Source organism: Danio rerio, chromosome 14 (genome assembly GCF_052040795.2).
Source record: "Danio rerio strain M-AB ecotype USA chromosome 14, GRCz13ab, whole genome shotgun sequence".
NCBI classification, from domain to species: Eukaryota; Metazoa; Chordata; class Actinopteri; order Cypriniformes; family Danionidae; genus Danio; species Danio rerio.
Window position 1 is genome coordinate 47387715 of NC_141034.1, and position 27492 is coordinate 47415206.

Genomic DNA, 27492 nt, shown 5'->3' on the forward strand with positions numbered 1-27492 from the left:
AACAAGACTTGTTAATGTATTTTATGATGTATAACTATACCTTAAAAAAAAATATTAATAAATCATGATCAAGCTGTTAGTTGTTGTTAAGTATGAGTTAATAGTTTATATATGTAATTGGGACGTTATTCTAGTTGCAACTATTCTTTATTTATTAACTGTTAGTAAACGAGAAATAGTTGCAACTTTAGAATAACGTCCCAATAACATACATAAGCTAATAACTAACACTTAACTAATAAATTTACTAATAACTAACAGTTTATTAATGACCTATTAACTGGCTATAAAAGGATAGTTATTCTAAAATGTTACCAAAATGGCATAACTGAGTGATTGACACATTGGCATGCGCACCATTTTGTCATGGCACGTGACCTACCTGCATCAGTTGCGTTGCTTTACTCCCATTCATGAATTCTGTTGTGGGGCATCATGGGATAGAGCAGCGTGCATGGGATGCGCACTTCAGAATCTCACCGGAAGTAGTAAGTCATGCGGATACTTCTTACATACTGATTTTCAAATTCTATGAATTCAGACATACAGTACAAGCTCACATACTGATTTTAGCATACTATATAGTATAGAAGTATGCGGTTTCAGAAGCAACCTTAATGACAGTTGCCTTAAGCATGTATACAATTCCCTTCATGCAACAGTGCCATGACATGATTATAAAGGTGGCATGATTGTCTTATGAACACCTCAATGTAAAGTGTTATTGAATATGGTATGCTTATTGCAATATGATTTGTGTGATATCCTATACAGACACTAAAATGTGCATGTGAAAAATATTCATGACACAATAAGTGTATGGTCTCATGACATCAAGCTTATGACAGATATATGACTATGGTTATGTTGTCTTGACAAAGACATATTGTGGTTTGTTTATGTCATGTTGTCATAACAAAGACATCTCAAACAAGGGCCCTTTTGCATTTTAAATAACATGACTAAGTGAGTGACACTTAATGGCAGTTGCCTTAAGCATGCATAATATTTCCTTCATGCAACCGGGGCATTGCATGATTATAAATTTGTCATGACAGTCTTATGAACACCTCATTGAAGTAAAGTGTACTGAATATAGTAGACTTAATTTACTGTAATTTGTCAAATATCCAATATAAATCCTAATTTGTGCATATTTATGTTAGACTTAATGTATTAGAACATTAAGTTGAACATTAACATTGACAGTGCATTGGCACGTTTACTGAAAATGTTTTTTTTTTCTATTGAAGAAAAGTGATCAAATTCATTCATTCATTCATTCATTCATTCATTCATTCATTCATTCATTCATTCATTTCCTTCTTGGCTTAGTCCCTTTATTAATCTGGGGTCGCCACAGCGGAATGAACCGCCAACTTATCCAGCAAGTTTTTACGCAGCGGATGCCCTTCCAGCTGCAACCCATCTCTGGGAAACATCCACACACACACTCATACACTACGGACAATTTAGCCTACCCAAATCACCTGTACCACATGTCTTTGGACTGTGGGGGAAACCGGAGCACCCAGAGGAAACCCACGTGAAGACAGGGAGAACATGCAAACTGTACACAGAAATGCCAACTGAGCCAAGGTTCGACCCAGCGACCTTCTTGCTGTGAGGCGACAGCACTACCCACTGCCTCGCCTCAAATTTATTTATTGCATAATATTTCTATTTTCTCATGACATCAAGTTTATGACAGATTTATGACAATAAGCTATGTTGTCTTGACAAAACACTGACATGTTGTGGTTTGTTTGTCAAGTTGTCATAAAGAAATCTCTAAAAATGTCACATTTGTATTGAAATTGACATAACTAAACAGATGACACTTAATGACAGTTGCCTTAAGCAGGGATACAATTTCTTTCTGGCAAACATAAAGGTAACATAAAGGTATCTAATAAATCATAACAGTATTGTAAACACCTCACTTTTATTGTAAACAAAACTTTTTTTTTTTTTGCTCGTTTAAACTACTTATATAAAATAAAGTGAAACAACACATCAATTCTTGAGATTTCATTGGGGCAGCTTAATTTTTTTATGTTCAGTCCACATAAATTTGTTAAAAGTGTTATGTTACCTTAATTTGTGTTAGGACAACATGAATGAACTGTGTGGAACCCTGCATTCTTTACAGTGCTCCTTCAAGTAAAGTGTTACCAAATAGTATGCTTAATGTGATTATTCATTCATTCATTTTCTTTTTGGCTTAGTCCTTTTATTAATATAGGGTCGCCACAGTGGAATGAACCACCATCTTATCCAGCATTACGCTGCGGATGCCCTTCCAGCTGCAACCCATCTCTGGGAAACATTCATACATACTCATTCACACTCATATATGGACAATTAAGCCTACTTAATTCACTTACTGCATGTCTTTGGACTGTTTGGGAAACCGAAGCACCCGGAGGAAACCCACATGAACACAGTGAGAAAATACAAACTCCACACGAATATGCCAACTGACCCAGCCAAGGCTCGAACCAGTGACCTTCTTGCTGTCAGGCGATAGCACTACCTACTGCGCCACTGCGTTTTACTTAATGTGATTATTTAACTAATTTAAAATGAGCTGCAAAAACACAATTCTTGAGGCTTTTTTGGGACAACTTAATTATTTGATGCTCAATACACTTGAATTTGTATAAACTAATAATTTAACTTAATTCTTTCATGTTGTCCCAACACAAATCATTTTTGTGGGACCAAACATTTTTTGCAGTGTATGTTAGACTGGTGTTGGTATGGTATGGTCAATCAAAGTGTCAGTATCATCAAAATGAAAAGTCCTGACACCATTGTTTATGAACAAGATAGTCAAATGGCTTAGTCATGTTTTCATCATGACAGTTTACTCTGTACATTTTTTCAATGCAAAAAAAAGTCAGATTTTGGTGACACTTGCTGAAAATGCTCAAGACAGCACTGTATACTATTTGCACAGCCATTTGAACACTACAGTAAAGTTAGACATCACTGCATTTAGTGAGGTATCTGAGTACAAGACACTGAATATGTATGTTTCACTTTTTACTGCATTTGCTCTATACAATTCTAATTTATTCCCAGCATTGTGCAAAAGAATAAATACACCCTTATTTAAAACAAACATAAACGTCCTTTGAGTAGAGCTGGGCACAACTGAAGACAACATTGCAGTACATATTGAAACTGAACCTACAACACACACAGGTCTGTAAATCATTCATCAAATTGTTCAATTTTTAAGACATTTTCAGTAAAATAAAGATTTATAATTTTTTTTATAAAATTGCTAGACAGATTTTGACAACTAGTTCAACATTTTTGTATGTAATGACTCAAGTAATGAAACAAGGACTATTAGTTTTATATGGGATGACTATTCAGCATTCACAAGTTTAGTTAATTTTGACTGACATGACATACGCAAATGATAATGTTCTAAATAGCACAGAGTTGTATAAAAGCAATTGATGCATGTCCAAAAGCATTTGCAATGTGTTGGAAGGAATGAGAAACTGCTACTAGGATGTGCACAAATGACTAATTGTTTTGAGAAATGCATTACCTGTTGGGCAAATGTAAATAGTGTTGTGAGAAATGCACCAAAGTGACTGAGAAAAACTGTAAGTTGTCTCCCAAAAAACTCAAAGATTGTGTTGTTTCAGCTCATTTTAAACAAGCAGTTTAAACAGAAAGTATTTAATTTATTTCTAACATATTTAAGTTATCTGACAAAACACATATAAGCCCACTTTAAATGTATCAAAAACAATCTCCAAATCGAAACATTAAACAATTTCCAAAGCGCAAAGGTGTCACTGCAAAGTGCAAATATGTAAAGCATGTGCCAGATTGCTAGTTTTCAGCGCTGCTGTTTACAGGGAAATTGCTGGCTGCACATGGAATGCAGACATAAGCTAGCTCCTAGCAGGGGAGCGAAGCAAGCAGTTAGCACATATATCTCACTCACACATAAATATACACATATAAGCGCACACATTTTCATACACACACACACACACACACACACACACACACACACACACACACACACACACACACAATTTCCGATTCACTTAAATGAGATATAACGCACATGATTTATGCATCGGAAAACAATCTGTTGTGTTGATCGTCTTAAGATCCCGTCCACAGTCCCCTGGGACGGATTTCGACATGCGAGGCTGTGATTGACAACGAAACGCATCCATCATCACGAACATGCAAACTTCTCTGAGCTCTACTTACAACAGCGGCGTGTGAGTGTGTTTTCCACAAGGGACCACATCGCTCTGTCACCTTGGGGATGTGGTTTTTCCCAAAGGAGACTAGTTCTCAGATTCTTTGGGATGAAAAACCACACGTCTTATTAGAAACTAGGACAACATCCCATACCCCCACCCGCATCACTGCAACCTTGCTCGGGTTCAACTTTTGTTGCATAGACTGGCGATGTTCATACGAGACGGTAAAACACTGTCAGCTGCAGGTAGGCAACAACTCACCACCCACCCACACACACACACGCACACACGCTTGCTTGCACACACAGCACAACATCCGAATGTCCTCGAGTGAGCAGAAAGGTAATATGTGGTGACAATAGCACCCAGCAGGCCAGCTCGCAGACTTGTCTGTGTGTGAAATCTGAACTAAAAGCGATTAGGAAAAGAGGTACAGGTGCAAGTCTCCCATATGGGAGAAAAATATATGATCAAAATTATTTTCACATATACTGTATATACGAAAAAAGAAAAACTACCAATATATATAGTTTTGATACAAATATTTTGGCCTACATATATATATATATATATATATATATATATATATATATATATATATATATATATATATATATATATATATATATATATATACACAAGTCAGAATTATTAGCCCCCTGAATTATTAAACTGCTTTTTTTCCCCCCAATTTCTGTTTAATGGAGAGAAGATTTCATCAACACATTTCTAAACATGATAGTTTTAATAACTCATTTCTAATAACTGATTTATTTTATCTTTGCCATGATGACATTAAACTGTCATCAAAAATTTTTACTAGATATTTTTCAAGACACTTCTATACAGCTTAAAGTACATTGAAACGTTTGAAACGCTTAACTAGGTTAATTAGGTTAACTAGGCAGGTTAGAGTAGTTAGGCATGTTATTGGTAAAGGATGACTTGTTCTGTAGACTACAGAGAAAAAAAATAGCTTAAAGGGGTAATCATTTTGCCCATAAAATGGTGTTTAAAAAATTAAAAACTGCTTTTATTTTAGCTGGATTAAAACAAAATAAAAATATTATTAGACATACTGTGAAAATTTCCTTGCTTTGTTAAACATCATTTGGTTGGGAAACATTTAAAAAAGGTGAATATATATATATATATATATATATATATATATATATATATATATATATATATATATATATATATATATATATAGTTAAAGTCAGAATTATTATATATTTTTTCTACTTTTTAAAATATTTTTCAAATGATGTTTAACACAGCAAGGAAATTTTCACAGTATGTCTAATAATATTTTTATTTTGTTTTAATCCAGCTAAAATAAAAGCAGTTTTTAATTTTTTAAACACCATTTTAAGGGCAAAATTATTACCCCTTTAAGCTATTTTTTTTCTCTGTAGTCTACAGAACAAATCATCCTTTACCAATAACATGCCTAACTACTCTAACCTGGCTAGTTAACCTAATTAACCTTAATTAACCTTAACCTTAACCTAATTATTTTTTCTTTAAAAAGTCTTATGTGTTTTATTTCGGCTAGAGTAAAAGCAGTTTAAAATTTTTTAAACACCATTTTAAGATCAAAACTATTAACTCCTTTAAGCTACTTTTTTCCGACTTTCTACAGAACAAATCATCATTATACAATAACTTGCCTAATTACCCTAACCTACCTAGTAAACTTTACGAAGCCACTTAAGCCTTTAAATATCACTTTGAGCTGTATAGAAGTGTCTTGAAAATATCTAACTATTATGTTTAGAAATGTGTTAAAAAAATTGTCTGATGAAAAAAAAATCAGGGGGGGCTAATAATTCTGACTTCAACTTCTCATCTATATATATATATATATATATATATATATATATATATATATATATATATATATATATATATATATATATATATATATATATATATAAATACATACATAAATACATACATACATACATACATACATAAATACACACACACACATCCTGTAAAATCAAAAAGGTTAAGGTAACTCAAACTGTTTTAGAAATCCGATTTCAACAAACCATTTAACTTCAAAAAGAAATCCCAATGATACTGTAAACTTAATCCATTTGAGTAAATGAAAAAATTGGAGCACAGTAAAACCCAATTAATTAAGATAACTTAAACCAATAGAGTACTGTAAAACCAATAAGTTAAGGCAACTCAAACCTTCTGAGAATACCGATTGCAACAAACCATTGGAGTTAAACAAGAAAATCTATAGGAGTACTGTGAACTTACTTTATTTAAGTTAAAGTAATGAAGTATTTAATTAAGTTATTACCTTCAACAATGAGTTCAGAATTGATGAACTCTCATCAATTCTACTCATTTGCATCGCCCATATTATATAATTATATAATATATAATTTAATTTAATTAAATTTTTATTTTAAAAAATGCATACTTTAGATCCACATTTTGAAAAACATATTAAATTGGGCTTCAAAGTTAAAAAATATATTTCAACCTTATTATATCTAGAAACTAAACCAAGCAAACAAACAAACAAACAAACAAACAAACAAACAAACAAACAAACAAACAAAATAAACATATTAGGGCTCACTTTAAATATAAATGAAAATAAACTACCTAATATTATGTGATGGAATGATATAGTTTGTTGCTCTGACAGAGAAAGATGGCTTGCTATCGTGACCTTCACAGACAGACACACACACTCGTTTCCTAATGTAGTTTTTTCCTGAGTCCACAGGGAAGCTGGATCTTGTAGCCCACTCATTCTGACTCTCTGGCTATTGCGTTTTTGAGTGTGGATGGTCAGTGGTCATCTGTGACCTTCAAAAGCAAACCCTGAGGCCCTCACAGCTGCCCGAGAGCCACCCGGATCCAGAGCGGGGGCGTCAAAGAGGCTGTCAGTCAAAATGAGAGACTTGGACACAATCAAGCGAAAACGTATGTGACACATTTATGATTAATAATGCAGCTGTGTCTTGCCTCGCTTGGACTCGTATTTCCAGGCTGTGTAAATATTGACAAGGCAGCAGGACAGGTACAAAGGTAATCGGCCTAACTTTGTAAGGCTGAATAATTGATAGCGAGGCATTGGAGGGTCTGAAGCATGTGCCGGCGTGTTAGCATTCGCCGCAGGGCTCATATTAAGTATGCAGATTTGGTTGAAACGCTCCTGGCCAGAAAAACACTGATTTTTAATTGATATATTAAACAGACAAACAGATTGCACAACCCCAGGACATGAACAAAACAGTGGCGGAAAACTCCCCCGCGAGGCACTGGCTTCTCGCTTTTATTTTTTCTTTCCTTCTCACTGTTGCTTAAGTTCATTTTTAGTGTTTTTTATTTAAGATGACAAATAGATTGGGTCTTTAACACTAGACCTGTTATTACAGGTACTGTCACTTTTGTAATAATAATAATATTAATAAAAATGACAATGATAATAATAATAATAATAATAATAATAATAATAATAATAATAATAATAATAATAATAATGATGAGGATGAGGATGATGATGATGATTATAATAACAATAATATTAATAATAATAATAACAGCAACAACAACAACAACAACAACAACAATAATAATAATAATAATAATAATAATAATAATTGTAAAAATAATAATAGATTTAATTTATATGTTTACAAATCTTTTTTATTTTTGTTTACCTGCTTGCGAGTTTTAATCTTAGCTTTGTATTTTATAGTCAGGAACACTTTTATTATATTTTAACTATTTTTAAGAAATTAAATTAGTTTTTCATCTTTACATTTTATTCATTCATTTTCTTTCGGCTTAGTCCCTTTATTCATCAGGGGTCGCCACAGTGGAATGAACCACCGTTTACGTTTTACGTTTTCATTTTAAACTTAGCTAAGATTTTATAAAATGGGCTTTTATTTATTTATTTATTTATTTATTCATTTATTTATTTATTTATTCATTCATTCATTTCAATTTGTTCTAGCATCTGTATTTGTTTGTTAATGTGTGTTTGATCTGCTCTTTGTTGCCCAATTATTTTTCATGAATATTTAATTTTGCTTTTTAATACGACTAGAGGGTCTTGCCTTGAGGCAAGACTAGCACATAACATATGTAACCTGATATAAAAATACATAATAATAATAATAAAATGAATAAATGTTTTAATAAAATAAAATAAAATAAAATAAAAAACAAAAATTAAATTAAATTAAATTAAATAGATAAAAAATTATAACTAAATAAAAATAAATTAATAAATTAATAAAAATAAAATATTTATTTTAGTAAACATTATTTACAAATATATATATTTTATTTACTTAAAAAATGTTTTGTCAGGTCACTTAAAACAGGTACTAAGCTATTAAATGATTAGCTTTATGCTGATGTACCTTATAGCTAAAATGACTGAATTTGATCACATATGGTATTTGCGGGGTCTACTAAAGCAACACTTACTATTTTAGAAAACAGCAATCAAAGCAGGATTTCATGTGCAGGTGAAGACAAGATTATTAGCCCAATTAAATATTTTGAATGTCAAATATTTCAATGTCAAATATTTCTCAAGATCTGTTTAACAGATAGAAAAATATTTTTTCAACACGTTTTTAAACATAATACTTATAATAATTAAGTTGGAATAACTCATTTATTGTGTCCTTGGCATGATCAAGCAGTACATTATATATAATAAATTGTGCTATTTAAAAGCTTAATGTTAATAAGGTAAACTTGGCAAGTAGGGTTAACTAGTCATGGAAAGCAAATTGCAAAAGGCACAAAATAAATTATCATGAATAATTAAAAAAATTCATAGAGAACATTTAAACAAATACTTTTTTAAAGATTTAGGTATATTAACTATTAGTAAAACAGTCTGTTTTTTTTTTTAAATCCTGGAATGATATGTAAAATATTTAATAATCTGGTTTCTGGTTATTTGATGAACTATTCTCAAATGGTGATGCAACAGCATTCATATAGTACTAGGGGTTGGGATTTTAACATTTAATTGTTTAAATTTCGAAATTAAGTGGGGGAAATATGTTTTATATACAAGTGCAATCATGTGGAACTAATTACCAAAACCAATCAAGGAAATAAAAGACTTAAGGAGATTCAAAAAAGCGATCAAAAGATGGTTGCTTGAAGAGGATAGTTAGTGTGCATGGTGGATGATGATGGGTTTTATACGTTATTGCATTGTGAATTATTTTGTTCCTGTTTTTAAATGTGGAGCTACTGTTTGTCACATGCATTAGCTGTATTTTACACCCATATCTAGTTTTTTTTTTTTTTTTTTTTCAGCAAGGACCCCAATAGAAACAAGTCCAGGGCTTTATTGTGTTTTTATCATCGACAGTTTATTTTTTTATTTTTTATTATTTTTTTTTATGTATGGGATACTTGTATTTTTGTACAGTTTGTCTAATATCTAACAGTGGTGTGTTCTGTAGCCAATGCACACACAAAAAATGTAAAAATAAATAAAATAAAAAATAAAATAAAATTGTAGGGGGCCCTGAATATTAAATTTAGTTTTTCATTTGAAATATATTCCAGCTTAAAAAAAATAAAAAATAAATAAAAAAGGAAATACTGTGAAAATCCCCTTACTCTGTTAAACATCACTTGGGAAATATCTGAAAAAGAATGAAAAATTCACCTGTATAGATTTTACAGTGCATGATGTAACATAGAAGCACATTTTAGCACAAGTTCGGGTGCGAATCTGCTGTCAATAAGATAAGTTGCATGTTACACAATAAACCTACTTTAATAAAAAACGTCACACCCAAAACACTCAGCAATTCGTCTGTATCACATATGCCAGATCTCTTGATGAAGCTAATTTGTTTTAAAAGATGTAGGATGTTCTGCGTACCTCAGGTTTTTATTTTTAGACTTGGGGCGCTTTATGCGAGCGTGTCAGCTGCAAACGTACCGTATTTTATTAAATATGAAATCACTTGTCAATTGGCATGGCTCATTAAAGTGATTTATAGTGGCTGGGCTTAAAATCAGAGTCAGGCAACATGGATGCACGCAGATAAAAATGCTACATTAATCTGTCTTTCTCACAGCATAAATAGCTGCCAATCAGTATGAATAATTAAAATGTGGGTCAGTGGTAAGCGCTCGAGTGGCTTTCCCTAGCAGGAGTTTATCCGTCTCGAAACGGAGAGTACAGTTTCCTGTTGCTCAATTCTTCATTATAGAGAAACATAAACGGGCGGCACGTTTACAATACGCTGAGCTCTTATTTACCATTTTCCAGTATCCTATGATGTGAATAATGGGAGTAACTTCTGTTAGACTGTAAACAATCAGTGCATTTAAAAAAAAAAAAAAAGAGAGAACAGTCAAGTGTCTTTATTCTCCTGGAAATTTCTCTATTAAATATTAAAAGAAAACTTATAAGTGAAATCACTTTCAGCAGACCACTAATAACCATAACGTAAGTGAATGGATATGTTGAATATGTTGAATAATCTGGAGGACAAAATAAAAGATATGCAGGTGTGCTTTTTGAACAATATGCTAATGGTCCAATCTGATTCAATGATTTATGCTAAGCTAAGCTAAAAGTGATCCCAACAGATCTTGAGTCCAGCTTAATGGATTACAAAAATGATGAACTCAGCTGTTCAACTTTGAGCCAGGCGCGATGCAGGTGTTTTACCTTTGTTTTAGTCTGGCACAGATATCATTATCATGTCTGGCGCAAGGTTATAATAGTTTTGGATTTTTTAAATTAGTTTTAGTTTTTTATTTCGTTTTGACTTTTGGTTTTCAAATTCAGTTTGTTTTAATTAGTTTTTAGAAGTAGATTTACTAGTTTTTATTAGTTTCTATATTTTGAAATGACTTAGTTTTAGTTTAGTTTTTATTAGTTTTAGTATTAGTTTTCATTTTTTTTTCATAAATAAGGATATTTGTTAGGTGCAAGATTTGAAATCAATAGAACAAATATTAGTAAAAACTCAGACATAAAATTTTTGAAACCTGTCTTTAGAGGCTACTTAAACACTATTATCTACCAATACCATACCTATCCTCAAATCCAAATAAACAGCCCACAAGATAGCAGCCTTAAGTACAATATGTGTGCAAGGCTGCTCTGAGGTTAGATACACAGTAGTGATGGGAAGTTCAGATATTTATTGCGGATGTTAGGACTTATCACACCAAAATTTTGTAGTCAGCAATAGTAATTTCAGTAAGTTAAAACATCAACATGATCTGAAAAATGTCTTACAGTGAAGTTTTGCAACCCAACTGAAGCACAATTCGCTTTTTGAAATTCCATTACGATTTTCTGTTATGAAATAAACTTAAATTTTTTCCCCCAGATCTTCTCGTTTAAGCCCTCAGTTTACCCGCAGTGCTGTTGTTCAAGTTTAGTTCAGTCACAGCAGGCTGTCATGTACTGCTTGTGTTTGGTCACAATGTCACACATCACACATGCACAGTATTATCGGTTCACCGCTTTTCAAATTTGATCTTAGTGTAATGTTGCTGTTCTAATATCTGAATGTGAGTATATACTGGGTTATCTCGAGTCAGAGGGGGGTATTAGGCTTACCAAAAAGTAGTTTGTGGATAAGGGCTTACATGACATGAGAGTTGTTTCAAATACTTCTAAACGGATTACAGTAAAATTATGTATACATTTACAAATATGAAAACGAAGGAGGTTTTTGCTATAATTTTAGTTAGTTTCTGTTTCTTTACACAATACAGTTACAGTTAGTTCTAGTTTTATAAAAAAAACTCTCATTTTTTATTTCAGTTAACAAATATGATTTTAAATGCTAATTTTCGTTTTTCCTTCGTTTTTGTTAATAATAATAATAATAATAATAATAATAATACATTTTATTTAAATTGTGCCTTTCTCAATCTCAAAGCACTAAAAGGAGCATCAATCACACAGAAGAACATGAAATACACAAAAAAAGAAAGAATGATTGTTGCGTGTGGCGTTCACTCCTGCCATTAATAATTACTTTCGATTGATCTTGTTTGTCCTTTTCCCTTTTCAGTTTTCTATTGGTTAACCTGGTGGCGTCAGGCCTTTAAAACAAACGGAAGCGGACTTCTACGGCCCTCATTCCTCCACGTCACCACAGTCTTTGACGGCTTTATTGTTGTGTTCTCCTTTATGCTTTCTTTTTGATATTTGTTTGGAGTGGGGAGCTCCAACCTGCTTTAGGTTTGTTTGGTTGTTCTTTATTATGTTGTTGGGCTCCCCATCTCTTGTCAATTTGGATTGTTTTGTTGGTTATGTTATATTAATAAATAATTTAGCTGGAGAACTTTGGCCGTTGTTTATTATGTTACGTTGTCTTTTGGTCACGAGTCTTATTTAAGTTAGGGACCGTAACATAATTGGGGGCTCGTCCGCTTCTCTTTAAGTTGTTTCACTTTGTTCTCTTTTTGATACCAAACTTGTTTGACTTTACTGAACGATAGATCGTTAGACTATAATGTTTGGCTCTCATGGGGAATTCCTCATGACGTAATTTCGCGTCATAGGGAATCCCGCGTAGCGTGTCACACCGGAGCGTGTGCATGTGTGTGTGAACATCGTGTTTGTTTTGCTTTATCAACGCGGTTGCATGGCAAAGCTTGCTGGAAATGCAGGTAAGTGAAGTGTTTTTGTATACTGTTAATTGCATAGCGGCCTTTACTCCCCTGTTAGGTTGAAGAGGCGTTGTCCTTTGGACTTCGTCTGTTTTTTGTTTTTGTAGTGTCGCAAAGAGGCGGTTAGTGTTATCTGTTAACGCAGATATCTCGGGAGCACGTCCGTAGGATTTTGTGGGGTCGTCTATTATAGATTGTCTCACAATCCTGCTGGTTTTTAGTGCATAATAACCCGCCGCTGAACTGCGTGAAGACTAGGTGAGTTAGACAGGTGAAGTTCCGTTAGGCAGGCGCAGATAGAGGGGTGTATTTGCTCGCATTTGGTATACTTTGTAACGTTTGTTGTCACTTCACTTTCCTTTGCATTATCCTTCTATTTTGTTATTTAGTTAATTTGCGGAAGTTTGTATTTTGCTGTTGGATGAATAAGATTTGACGCAGATTTGATTTTTTTGTATATTTATTATTAATATTTTGACTGCGTGTTTTTCAATCTTATTATGGAGTTTAGTTTAGAGGAATTTGTTGCTCATCCGAGCATAGAGAAACTTGAACAGTGTACTAAAAGTAATCTGTTCTCTATTGCTGCTCACTTTGAAGTACCACTCTCTAAACAAGAGAAAAAACAGAAAATTAAAAATGAATTGCATACAGCCTTATGTGAAATGAGTATCCTTCCTCCTGTTAGTGCTGTCACTTCACATGCTGATGTGCAGCCTGACTCTGAATTGCGTAGACTTGAGTTGCAAGTAGAAATACGGCGATTGGAGCTCAAGGAAAAAGAGCTAAAGCATGAATTTGAGCTGCGTAAATTTGAGATACAGGAAATTGGAAGACGTGAATCTGCTCGTTTGTCTAGGCAGTCAAGGGATTTTGATCCAGAAACAGACTTTGACATTAATAAATGCATTCGTTTAATTCCTCCTTTTTCAGAGAGAGATGTGGACAAATATTTTGTACTTTTTGAACGAGTGGCTACGACATTGAAATGGCCTAAAGAGGTATGGACTCTTCTTTTGCAATGTGTATTCACAGGAAAAGCCCAGGAGGCATATGCTTCTCTTTCACCTGAATTAAGTTTAAAATATGATCAGGTGAAATCTGCTGTTTTAAGGTCTTATGAATTAGTACCCGAGGCCTATAGGCAAAAGTTTAGGCGTTATAAAAAAGCTGAAAGCCAAACTTATGTCGAATTTGGTCGTGAAAAAACTGTACTTTTTGATCGTTGGTGTTCTGCACAAGAAGTGAAAAATTTAGAACAGCTTCGTGATCTAATTCTAATGGAGGAATTCAAAAATTGTCTACCAGACAAAATTGCAACATACTTGAATGAACAGAAAGTCACTAATGTACTAGATGCTGCGGTATTAGCCGATGAATATATTCTGACTCACAGAGAGAACTTTGAAAAGCCATCTTTCTCTCCGTTGCAGCGTAGTCCTGTCACGCACTTTCACACTGAGCACAGTGCTAAAGATGCGGCTAGGCCAAGGCCAGTATGTGCTTATTGCAAAAAACGTGGTCATTTAATCAACAGCTGTTTTTTGTTGAATAAAAAGAAGCCTAAAACTGTGGCACTGGTAGAAAAAGTCTCAACATCAAACCTTTTTCAGTCTGGGTGTGTTGATTTGGAGATTTACTCACCATTTATAATGAAGGGAGTTGTTTCCTTGTCAGACAGTGATGTAAAAGTTCCTGTAACCATCTTGCGTGATACTGCCGCTTCTAGATCTATCATTCTACAAAGTGTGTTGCCTCTTTCTGATAAAACTTCGTTAAACTGCAATGAGATTGTTCAGGGATTTGGAATGAAACTTGTTAACCTGCCAATGCATTCTGTCCAGCTTGAGTCGGATCTGGTGTCTGGTCCAGTAGCAGTTGCAGCATGCACAGCTTTTCCAATAAAAGGAGTGGATTTTCTCTTGGGGAATGATCTTGCTGGGGGCAAAATCTTAGTGAGTCCTGAAGTAACTGCTGTGCCCTTTTTGTCTGAAGGCCCAGATGAACTGCAGGTGAAGTATCCAACAGTGTTTCCTGTATGTGCTGTCACTCGGTCAATGGCTAAAGCTAACTTGATAGACTCTGATGGCTTGGAGGATAGTTTTATGATAGATCTTGACAGAGAACCTAAAGTAGACTCTGATAGTGGCCCTGTTCTGAGTTCTCCATCTTTAGTCTCTGATTTTACAGAGTTGGATGGAAAATGTGAAAACTCATCAGCTGACAATGTGCTAGAACGTTCTGAGCTGTCTGAGAGCTTTAGTGGGGTTCGTATGTCAAAAGAACATCTAATTTCTGAACAACGGAGTGATGATTCGCTCATTTCTCTGTATGAATTGGCTGTCCCTGAAGAAAAGCTTATCGACAATGTGTCTGGTTATTTTGTCAAAAATAACATTTTAATGCGCAAGTGGACGCCATCTTCTGCTTCTGTGCATGATGATTGGAGCACTGTAACACAAATTGTTGTTCCAAAAAAGCTTCGAGGTGAAATACTCAGTTTAGCTCATGACAACCCCTTAGCTGGTCATTTGGGTGTCACCAAAACCTATGATCGTATTTTGCGTAATTTTTTTTGGCCAGGTCTAAAACGGGATGTGAAGTGGCATTGTAGAACATGTCATACTTGTCAAATAGCTGAAAAGTCAAATCCACCGATTCCACCTTACCCTTTATATCCTATTCCAGCTGTAGACTCGCCGTTTGATCATGTCGTGGTGGACTGTGTAGGCCCATTGCCTCGTACCAAATCTGGCAGTAAATTTTTGTTGACCATTATGTGCGCTTCAACACGTTTTCCTGAGGCCATACCCATGCGCAAAATTACGGCCACGTCAGTAGTAAAAGCACTGACCAAGTTCTTCTCACTGTTTGGGCTTCCCAAGGTAATTCAAACGGACCAGGGAACAAATTTTATGTCTCGTGTTTTTAAACAGGTCACCAATCAGCTGAAAATATCCCATAACTTTTCAAGTGCTTACCATCCTGAAAGTCAGGGCACATTAGAGAGATTTCATCAGACCCTTAAATCAATGCTTCGTGCATATTGCCTGGAGTTTGAAAAGGATTGGGATGAGGGTGTGCACTTGCTTTTGTTTGCAGCTCGAGAAGTGGTGCAAGAATCTACTGGCTTCAGCCCAGCAGACTTGGTGTTTGCACATAATATCCGTGGCCCTTTGAAATTGCTGCGAGACAATTGGTTGAATGAATCAGAACAAAAAAATATACTGGATTATGTTAGCTCTTTTCGGCACAAGCTACATTGTGCATGTGAACTGGCTAAACAGAATTTAGCAGTTGCTCAATCCAGGATGAAAAACTGGTTTGATAAGAACAGTGTGGACAGACAGTTTAAGCCGGGGGACAAAGTTTTGGTATTTTTACCGATTCCTGGCTGTAGCCTTCAAGCGAGGTATAGTGGACCTTATGTCATTGAAAAAAGGGTAAGTGATAGGGATTATGTGGTTGCTACCCCCGACCGTGTTCGTCGTAGCAGACTCTGCCACATCAACATGATCAAACCTTATTATGATCGTGGGCAAATGATTTCTCACAGCTCTAAAAAAATAAAAACAGCTCCATCTAAGCCTAACACTGAGTGTTCAACTGTCTCAAGTGTGTTACAGGTACAATCATTTTCCGGGTTGTCATCGGGTGCTGACAGTGTCATTGAGAACTCTGAGTCGCTGTCTGATCTTGAAGCTGGCGGCGACATTGAGAGTCCATCTTTGGCTACAGTTCAAGGATGTTTAAAAAATTCTGAGATGCTTGCTAATCTTGACTCTTGTTTTTTGCATCTTTCTGATTTACAGAGAACAGACATATTTAAATTAATTAAGTGTCATGTTTCCCTGTTTTCAGATGTTCCATCTCAGACTCATGTGCTGCAGCATGACATCGATGTTGGTGCTAATGCTGCGATTAAACAACATCCATACCGCGTCAACCCTGTGAAACGTCAGCGACTACAAAATCAAGTCAATTATATGTTGGCGCATGGTATTGCAGAACCTAGTATTAGCTCATGGAGCTCGCCCTGTCTTTTGGCTATGAAGTCTGATGGATCTGAACGTTTCTGCACGGACTTTAGAAGGGTTAACAGTGTCACAAAACCTGACTGTCACCCTCTTCCTCGTATGGAAGACTGTGTTGACCGTGTGGGGTCGGCTGTGTTTGTGACAAAGTTAGACCTTCTTAAAGGATTTTGGCAGGTGCCATTAACTCAACGTGCAAAGGAAATCTCGGCATTTGTTACACCTGATGCCTTCTTACAGTATACAGTAATGCCTTTTGGGGTACGCAATGCGCCCGCAACATTTCAGCGGTTAGTTAACTGCGTGTTGGGGGGAGTGCCAGGATGTGAGGTGTATTTAGATGACATCGTTGTTCATTCAAAAACGTGGCAAGAACACATCCATCAGTTGACACAGGTTTTTGAGAAACTGACTGATGCCAATTTAACAGTTAATTTGGCCAAATGTGATTTTGCAAAAGCAACGGTAGTTTACTTGGGTAAGATTGTGGGCAGTGGCATGGTAAAACCAGTACACGCCAAGATTGAGGCTATCACGTCATTTCCAGTCCCTTCCACACGTCGCGAATTACAGCGCTTTCTGGGAATGGCGGGATATTACCGTAATTTTTGTAAAAACTTTTCGACAGTAGTTTCTCCTCTCACCGACCTATTAAGTCCGAAGTCGGTTTTTAAATGGTCACCGGAATGTCAACATTCTTTTGAGTCGCTTAAACACCTTTTAATGCATGCACCCGTCTTGGCGGCTCCAGTGTACGACCGTACATTCAAATTGGCTGTTGATGCTAGCGATGTAGGGGCAGGCGCTGTGCTATTGCAGGATGGGCTTGATGGAGTTGAGCACCCAGTGTGCTACTTTTCAAAAAAATTCCAGAAACATCAAAAAGCATACTCCACAATCGAAAAAGAAGCTCTGGCGCTGGTTTTGGCCCTTAACAATTTTGAGGTTTATATTGGATCTTCATCTTATCCAATAACAGTCTACACTGATCACAACCCTCTCATCTTTATTCATAGAATGCGTAATTCTAACCAACGCTTAATGAGATGGGCTTTGTTTGTCCAAGCCTTTAACTTGGACATGAAACATGTTGCCGGTAAAAATAATGTGCTGGCCGATGCGATGTCACGTATTACCATATGGTGATGGGTGGTGTTTATTGTCTTTTTGTTTTGTTTACCAGTCACCATTTTGGGGGTGGAGGTGTTGCGTGTGGCGTTCACTCCTGCCATTAATAATTACTTTCGATTGATCTTGTTTGTCCTTTTCCCTTTTCAGTTTTCTATTGGTTAACCTGGTGGCGTCAGGCCTTTAAAACAAACGGAAGCGGACTTCTACGGCCCTCATTCCTCAACGTCACCACAGTCTTTGACGGCTTTATTGTTGTGTTCTCCTTTATGCTTTCTTTTTGATATTTGTTTGGAGTGGGGAGCTCCAACCTGCTTTAGGTTTGTTTGGTTGTTCTTTATTATGTTGTTGGGCTCCCCATCTCTTGTCAATTTGGATTGTTTTGTTGGTTATGTTATATTAATAAATAATTTAGCTGGAGAACTTTGGCCGTTGTTTATTATGTTACGTTGTCTTTTGGTCACGAGTCTTATTTAAGTTAGGGACCGTAACAATGATAATAATGATAAAAATCTCAAAACAATTATAATAACCTTGGTCTGGCCCCTCTTCTTTTTTTCTTTTTTTTTTAATAGCCAATGCATTTGCAACATTTTGTACACCCATGGTAATGTTGGTCTGAAAGGAGGTGTGTTATGGTGCATTTTTCTGTTGGGGTAACACAAGGCTTTACTTTTCAATACATTGTTATTTCTATAGGGCTTTTACAAAATAGATTAACTAACATGACATAAGCAAATGACAATGTTATAAAGAAGCATGGAGTTGCATGAAAGCAATTGATGCATGTCCAAAAGCATTTTCAATTTTTTGGTAGGGATGAGAAGCTGCTACTATGATGTGCACAAATGACTAATTGTTTTGAGAAATGCATTAACTGCTGTGCAAATGTAAATAGTTTTGTGAGAAATGGACCAAAGCCAATGAGAAAAACTGTAACAAATGTTTTTTGTCCAGTAGTTTAATATTTAGTTTACTTATACAACCTTGTTTGCAGCACAAACTAATTAACTAAAGTTTTGCAAACCTGAAATACAACCCAACTTGAAACACAGTAGACACATGCGGAAAACAAATGTGGATATCCATTCAAGGCTTTGAATGATGATGTAATATTGATCATGTTTTATTCTCAAAAACGTCCATGCTGCTTTTTTATGTCACCTTATGATGGATTAGGGCTTGCTTCTAAGGTTATAAAGAGGAGGAAAGACAAAGACCGAGACAGAGAGGAACCGAAAGCGAGAAGAAGAAAAGAACACTACTGTCTCTATTTGTGGTATTTTGTTTTAATGACAGGGTTTATTCTGCGTTTTCACACTTTGGCTGCAATGTGGAAATTACGCATTGGAAATCTCATTAACTACCTTCGCTGTGTGTTGACATTTCATTTGCATCAGGCAAGCCGCACCACATTGCGGATTTCACACTCCATCCATCTCATTTCCTCCTCAGATATGTCTGTTGGCTCAAAAGGAAATAATGTATAACATTCATTTCCCCAGTCCTTTATTAATGCACAAACAAAACCGCCAATTATAACTGCATCTATTTTTTTTCTCTCCTTTCCCCTCCATCTCTCATTCCATTGGATTCGTCCTCCATCCATGCCATTTTGACGGCACACTTCAGCAAATTAATTATTTGCTTCTGATGTTGTCGTCTACATATTTGACATACAATTCTTGATTAACACCCTAGCTGTGAACACAGCAGAGCTCGCTCGGTAGGGGACAAGCCTTCCAAAACTGCAATGCAAGTTGTTTTTTCTTTTTTGCGTGTGCATGTGCGAGGGAAAAGTTGTGGATGCCTGTGATAAGTGTGTAGGATTCGGCAAGAGTGACACTCAACCTGACATGAGGTGCACTTGTTTATGCCCTGGCTTTCGCTGGCGGTGCCCTAGATGACTTGTAAACAAGCTACGCCGTGGATTCAAATCAGTGGCGCAGACGACGCGCTCATTTGACAATGCAGGTGATGTGTGTCTCTGCTGTTCATGCCTGTTCATTTGATACGAGACAATTACTCCATCCTCACCTCTCCTGTAGCACCACAGTGTATCTGGGCTGAGAACAATATGAACCTCTTACTAATGAACCGAACACCGGTGACACGTACTCACGGCCATGAATAATACACACGTCTCCAGACAAAAAAAATAATAAAAAATACCCAATACTTTAAATTCTGTCATTTAGCAACTATCATGTCATTCTAAACTTGTACAGCCTGTACAGCTGTAGCAGTGAATAACTATTGGTGAAAAACTAAAGTAGCATAAACTTGTGCAATATATATATTTTAAAGTTGTTGTTTTAATTCCTAAAATACCATTGTGTGATAAACATATGGCAGATATCAGCATTTATCTTGATTCTATCCTTTTCTCAAGTTCAAATACGCTGCAGGGTAGCATAAAAGCAAGATAAGGGATTAAGCGGGGCTTTTCAAGCTATCCTGGCTAAATTTAGCCTGGACTCTTTTCTAAAATAAGCTAAATAAAGTTACCTTAAGTAACTCCCCTCCCTAGCCATAGTAAGCTATGGCGACAGTGCATATGAGATAAATGACGTCACTATAATAACTGGTTATGATTATTACAGAACCTTTAGCAGGGCACTAAAGAAACTGTTAATTTTGAATTTATAAAAGTTATTTATATATATATATATATATATATATATAGCAATTTTAGATTTCCATACATGTAGAAAATAGGTAAGAGAGATAAATAATATTTCATTCATTCATTTTTTTTCAGCTTAGTCCCTTTATTAATCCGGGGTTGCCACAGTGGAATGAACCGCCAACTTATCCAGCAAACATTTTATGCTGTGGATGCCCTTTATTTATTTAATAAACAAATATAAATATCCCGCTCACTTTCTGGGCCTTGTCTAGCAAGTTCTTTCTTACACCCCTTTGATTGGTCACGCGCTCAACAGAAAGGGCTGCGATCGGCTCTTAAGCGCTGGCACTCTTCACAGATGAGTGACACTTATAAACGTGAGTGACGATCACAGATGATCCCTGATAGACACGGTGGAGAAAACTCTGCTGGCACGAGCTAATGTCTGTATCCAGAAGTATTACTGTAACAGCTAAGAGGAGTGAAAAAGTCATGCCAGAAGATCAAATGGGCCACAGTAAGAGAGAGAGAGAGAGAGAGAGAGAGAGAGAGAGAGAGAGAGAGAAATGGAGTTTACTTTCATTCTCTCAATCGCAGTGAAATGGGAGCTTCTGCTGTGAGTGTAAGTAAAAGACTGTCCAGCAAACACACACGCAGTGAAATTCTGCACAATTCTGCGTTTTAAAGTAGTTAGAGCATTGTAAATACTCCCTAGCCATAGCAAGCTACGGCGACATAGCGCATATGAGATAAATGATGTCAGTACATAATAACTGGTTATGATTATTACAGAACCTTCAGCAGGGCACTGAAGAAACAGTTCATTTTGACACCCCCATTCACAATGTTTATTTTGTTATTCTTTAGGGGAACAATTAATCCACAAATAGTAATCATAGAATCAATAGAATCAAAGTCTTACATTGAAGTGGCCGCCGTTCTCTATTAATGATACTGTTAGTTTGCTATGAGGGAAGGGTGTCCAAAAACAAAGCCATGCCCCCTGCTCAATATTCCATTTCAGTTGCAAGTACATTGCTCAGCATATGTTAGTACACCCCTCACAAATCTCTCATTTAAATTGATATTTTTTTAAAAGAAGGTTTACAATATTATATTTGCACATATGCATTAGATTATTCAGTGCTGAAGCCAAATCTGGAGCTTATCCAACAAAATAAGTTATGATAATGGTCTATACTATGACACATCAGCTAATAGTGTGTATGACATAACGTGTTGAATTAGTCATAAAAACAAGACTAATGCATCCGGTCAACAATGAGGACACAAAAATAGGGAAAAAACACATTGCAAAAGAATAAGAGGCAGAAGAAGAGAAAGAAAGAATGAAAAGTCGTAATTAAACTGACAAAATAAGTAAGACAATTCTGAAAGGAGAAAGAGAGAGAGTAAGAGAGAGAGAGAGAGAGAGAGTGAGTGAGTGGGCTAAATTGAAATGGAGAAAGTAAGATAACATTAAAGAGTGAAAGAGCGCAGGATAAGCACCCTGTTCTCTCTATATTCTGCCCTCTTTTTTCGAGGTGGTAGCGCTCATATCTGCTCCCACCATCTGGGAGTCACTGATCCAGAATTCCGTTTTTCTCTTTCGGCACGTAACCAAATCTCTCTCACACTCTCTCTCAAAGCATGTGGATCCCATTCGGAGTGGAACGAATGGGATTTCAGTAGTCTTTGATCTTTATTTTCAGATGATGCCATCTGTGTGCGCGGGCACTGGTTGGTGAGCATGCATGTCAACAAGCACCAGGCATTAAACCTGAAATGAGAGTAATTACTCGCTGGGACAACATAAACACATGCCATGTGCAACTGTGTCCATGAAGGTTATATTTAAAAAAGAGACGAGGACCTTTGAGGAAGAAGGCTGTCATTATTAAAAGGCTTTTATTATGTTGGAATTTTGAGACCTGTTTTAGCTTGATGGTCACGTTTAAATGTGATGATATTATATTTGCCATATAGAATCTCTTCTTCCACATGTTAGAAATATTCAGCTTTTAAATGTCGATTTAAGACTTTTCATTTACATAGTTATTTCAGGGCATCTGCATGCGTAAAACATATGCTGGATAAATTGGCGGTTCATTCCGCTGATGCGACTCCTGTTGAATAAAGGGATTAAGCCGGAAAAAAAAAAGAATGAATATTTTTAAACAATCATTTTAATAACTTATTTCTAATAACCAATTTCATGTCTTTGCAATAGGGCGTCACGGTAGCGCAGTGGGCAGCATGATCGCCTTACAGCAAGAAGGTCGCTGGGTCGAGTCCCAGCAGGGTCAGTTGGCATTTCTGTGTGGATATTGCATGTTCTCTCCCAGTTCGTGTGGGTTTCTTGTGGGTGCTCTGATTTTCCCCATAGTCCAAAGACATGCGCTATAGGTGAATTGGATAAAACTAAATTGGCCATAGTGTATGTGTGTGAATGAGTGTGTATGGATGTTTCCCAGTACTGGGTTGCAGCTGAAAGGACATCCGCTGCATAAAACATATGCTGGATAAGATGGTGGTTCATTCCGGTGTGGCGAGCCCTGGTAATAAAGAGAATAAACCAAAAGATAAGGAATGAATGAATGAATGAATGAATGAATGAATGAATGAATGAATGAATGAATGACAGGCTTTATTTGCATGCTGTTTTTTTAATGTACCTATTAACTTCTGTAGATTATGGATATATGATAATTACTACTACCTAATTCTAATAGTTTAATAAAACGAATTTAAGTTTTGGAAGTCACCTAGCGATCTCCACTCATTGTCCTGTGACCTCCACATATTTTGTGAACCACTGAATTAGACAAGTCATTGGACAACAGTGGTGTGTTCTGTAGCCAATATATATCTGATCTCGTATCTCTCGAGAGCTGTTTACCTATACTTTGTTTAATAAGGTGTTTCTATAAGAATCCATTCAGTATGTATGCGTTAAGTGCTTGTAACTGTTATTACAATTCGCTTATGTCACATGTTTTTAGACTGTAGGAGGAAACCTGAGTACCCGGGGAAAACCCTTGCGAACATGGGAAGAACATGCAAACTCCACACAGAGAGTGCTAACTGACTCAATTAGAACTTGAATCATTGGCCCTCCCACTGAGAGGCAGCAGCACCAGCCACAGAGCTGCCATGTCGCCCAATCCTAGAATTGAGGCGGAGGGAGAATGGAAGGATAGAGGAGGGATTTTCCAAAACGAAGATAGGGAATGAAGTTTAGGCAGGATATTTATAGTCATTTTGGAATCATCCGATATGCTAGCCAATGATTAGGAAAAAGGACCATCTGTAATCGATCACATCACGTGCTTCTCTCTAAATTAGTTTGTGAAACTTCACTTAAATGTATTATCTCTCTATTTCTATTTATGCTCTGTGATTAAAATGTTACTGAGCAATTCCAGCATTATGGATGTGACGTTTGCTGTAAAAACTCAAAACAAATTCACAGAGAAAGTATATGTTAACATTATATTGAAAAATCTATTTATATTTTCCAAAACAACTAACCACAGAAGTATGGGACCAGAAAATGATCAATCTGTAAACACGTTTTGTACTTTAAATGAAGAAAATAAACATGTGTTATGGATGTGCCCAAAAAAGTCTGCTTATAACATACTTTCTATAGTTTTTGTGAAGTAAACTGCACAACCCAAAATAAATAATGATAATCAAAGGGAAAAGTGTTGGCTCTCTATAGAACCACAATTTCAGATTTTTTTTTTATTTAGTATTTTTGCATTTATGAGGAAACGTTGTTATGGATGTGACAGAGAAATTGCCACATGATGGAAATTGCCACTTGTGTGACTTTGGTAAATCAAAAATAGTTTGAAAACATTAACAGAGACATCTTTAAGTATTTCTAAAGTACTGCAAAATACTTGTTTACACAAAAAACATAGAAACAGTTTCTGCATTTTAGTGAAAACTTACATGGAATTGCTTCATTTTAATAAATATATATGTTTAATAAATCTGTTTTGTTCAAATGCACCAAAAGACATTACCGATATTCATTGAGAAATGCAGAAAATATTATCCATTATATCAAATACAGCCCTTTTTGAAAAATTCATTTTCAAAAAGGGCTGTACTCATACACTGCAACAAGCCGTTTATTTGGCCTAATTGCTGCACAGCCAAACATAAGAAATCTATTTTGCATTTCCAGCAACGTTCAAAAACTGGGTTGATTAAGTGCCAATTTTATTTTATTCATTAATTTTGAGTAAAGCAAGTTAAATAATAAATTAATTTGACAAAATCAAAGGCTTGTATTATAACTGGCAATGGGCATGAACAAAGTGAGCTTGGATCAAGCATGAGATAAGAAATATCAAACTAGCCTAAGATAAGTCCAAGACTGTATTGATGCAATCTGCTGCAACGGTTTGTGTGGGTAATATGCATTTTTCATTACTGCTTTTCAGATACTGCTCACTGCGCCATTCAACAAGTATATCAATACCAAATCTGCAGGGTTAATGCCTAAAGAAAGAGAGTTAGTTTCTTTGGTGCATCATTTGCATGTCATTCTGATATATTTCAATTGGTTTTCTCATCTCAAGTGTCTTTTAGGATGTCCTCTTTTTCTTTGCAGTGTCTCCTTCTCCCACTTGTTCTTTCACTCCCCTGTTGGGCCGCTCTGTTTCCTGTGTCCCACTTATTCAATCACCATAGCGGTTTGCGTCCTTGCGCTCAATAAGGGTATCTTGGGGATTCAGATACACATCAAGAGATCTGTTATGAGGTGGATTTGAGATTAATTCTCGTAACGACAAACTACGTTATTAAGTGTGATTCTGTCAGCAAATGACTTCTCAAGACCCTGGAGAACAATCAGTGTTGCATTTCTATTAATAGAGATTTTTAGCAATTTGTGGACTTTTTCGTGTGTGAGTTGGAGAGAATGTGACCTTGACGAGATCAAAAGCCATAGTCAGGATTTTTGTAAAATAAGAGATTAAGTTTTGGGTTGTTTCTCACCAAACCATGTTGTTATAATATACAGAACAAACCATTGTTATACAATAACTTGCCTAATTACCCTAACATGCGTAATTAAAGTTAAGCCTTTAAATGTCACTTTAAGCTCTATAGAAGTGTCTTGAAAAATATCTAGTCAAATATTATGAGCTGTCATCATAGCAAAGATAAAATAAATCCGTTATTAGAAATTAATTATTAAAACTATTATGTTTAGAAATGTGTTGAAAAAAATCTTCTCACAGAAACAAAAAATGGGGAAAAAATAAACAAGCGGTCTAATAATTCTGAGGGGCTAATAATTCTGACTTCAACTGTGTATACAAACACACACACACACACACACACACAATTTGTAGTTTTTTATCAAAATTGAATTTGCATGTTTTTTTTATCTCATAATGTGCCATTAAAACCACACCAGAGTGAATAAATGATTACTTTTCATTTTATTAATTCACAATAATAATAATAATAATCATAATAATTATCAAAATTTAAATAATAATATTTCCCAGAGATGGGTTGCGGCTGGAAGGACATCCGCTGCATAAAAACGTGCTGGATAAGCTTGCAGTTCATTCCGCTGTGGCGACCCCGGATTAATAAAGGGACTAAGCCAACAAGAAAAAGAATGAATGAATGAATAATAATAATATTAATACATGATTAATACATTGATTTGCATAGTAGTAGGTAGTGCTGTCGCCTCACAGCAAGAAGGTCGCTGGGTCGCTGGTTCGAACCTCGGCTCAGTTGGCGTTTCTGTGAGGAGTTTGCATGTTCTCTCTGCGTTCGCATAGGTTTCCTCCGGGTGCTCCCGTTTCCCCCACTGTCCAAAGACATGCGGTACAGGTGAATTGGGTAGGCTAAATTGTCCATAGTGTATGAGTTTGTGTGGGAATGTGTGTGTGGATGTTTCCCAGAGATGGGTTGTGGCTGGAAGGGCATCCGCTGCGTAAAAACTTGCTGGATAAGTTTTAATGGTTTAAATATTTAATGGTTCTTGTTCCTCTGCACTCAACATTGCTGTACCAGGTGAGGAACCTAGTAAATTTACAACATCGGAAAAACTATACATATGGAGATATATCAAAGTGTAGCATTTAACATACACATAAAACACAGTGTTGTGCAAGAAACTGTGTGAAAGCATCTTTATTAACTGATAATCTGCCTCATAACCATAATTAACATTCAAATTAATTAAATTGTAGATATGTCACGGACATCATGATTTTACCAAGTATGATGTGATCCTGGATTGACATCTATGTTGATCCTGGAACATTATTTTTGTTTGAAAATAATAAACGGTAAGCCTAAACTTAGCATAAAAGGTAAATATTTCCCTTAATTCTGATTGGAATGTTGTTCCAGGATCAACATAGATGTTAATCCAGGAACATGCCCCTGGTGAAATCAGGTTGGAACTGTGCTTCCAAAATGTACTGAATTGTACTGTATGTTAAAGTACCTACATATTGTGTGAGGCATATTTTTCAAAGCAAAATCAAAATATCAGTAACTGACAGATTCATGCACAAACTTGAATAAACAACCATTAATCCAGTATTGTACTGTAATCACTAATTTACGTGTCCTGTCAAATAGATTAGCTTGTGCGTTAAACTCCTGATGTGGTTCGACTCAGAGCACCCAGAGAAAGCATGATGATGGCCAATATGAAACAATAGCTGGAACGGTGCATCCCTGCTCATCAGGTTAAAGTCCCTCAACATTTGTTGGAGTGGAGGCTGAAATGGAGTGTCTGTGA

General features: G+C 35.7%; 1 protein-coding gene across 1 annotated transcript in view; it reads right to left on the bottom strand.

Moving 5' to 3' along the window:
• LOC147834035 (cholinephosphotransferase 1-like) overlaps window positions 1–27492 on the bottom strand; it is a 67447-nt gene that overhangs the window by 15702 nt on the left and 24253 nt on the right. The window lies entirely within an intron of this gene.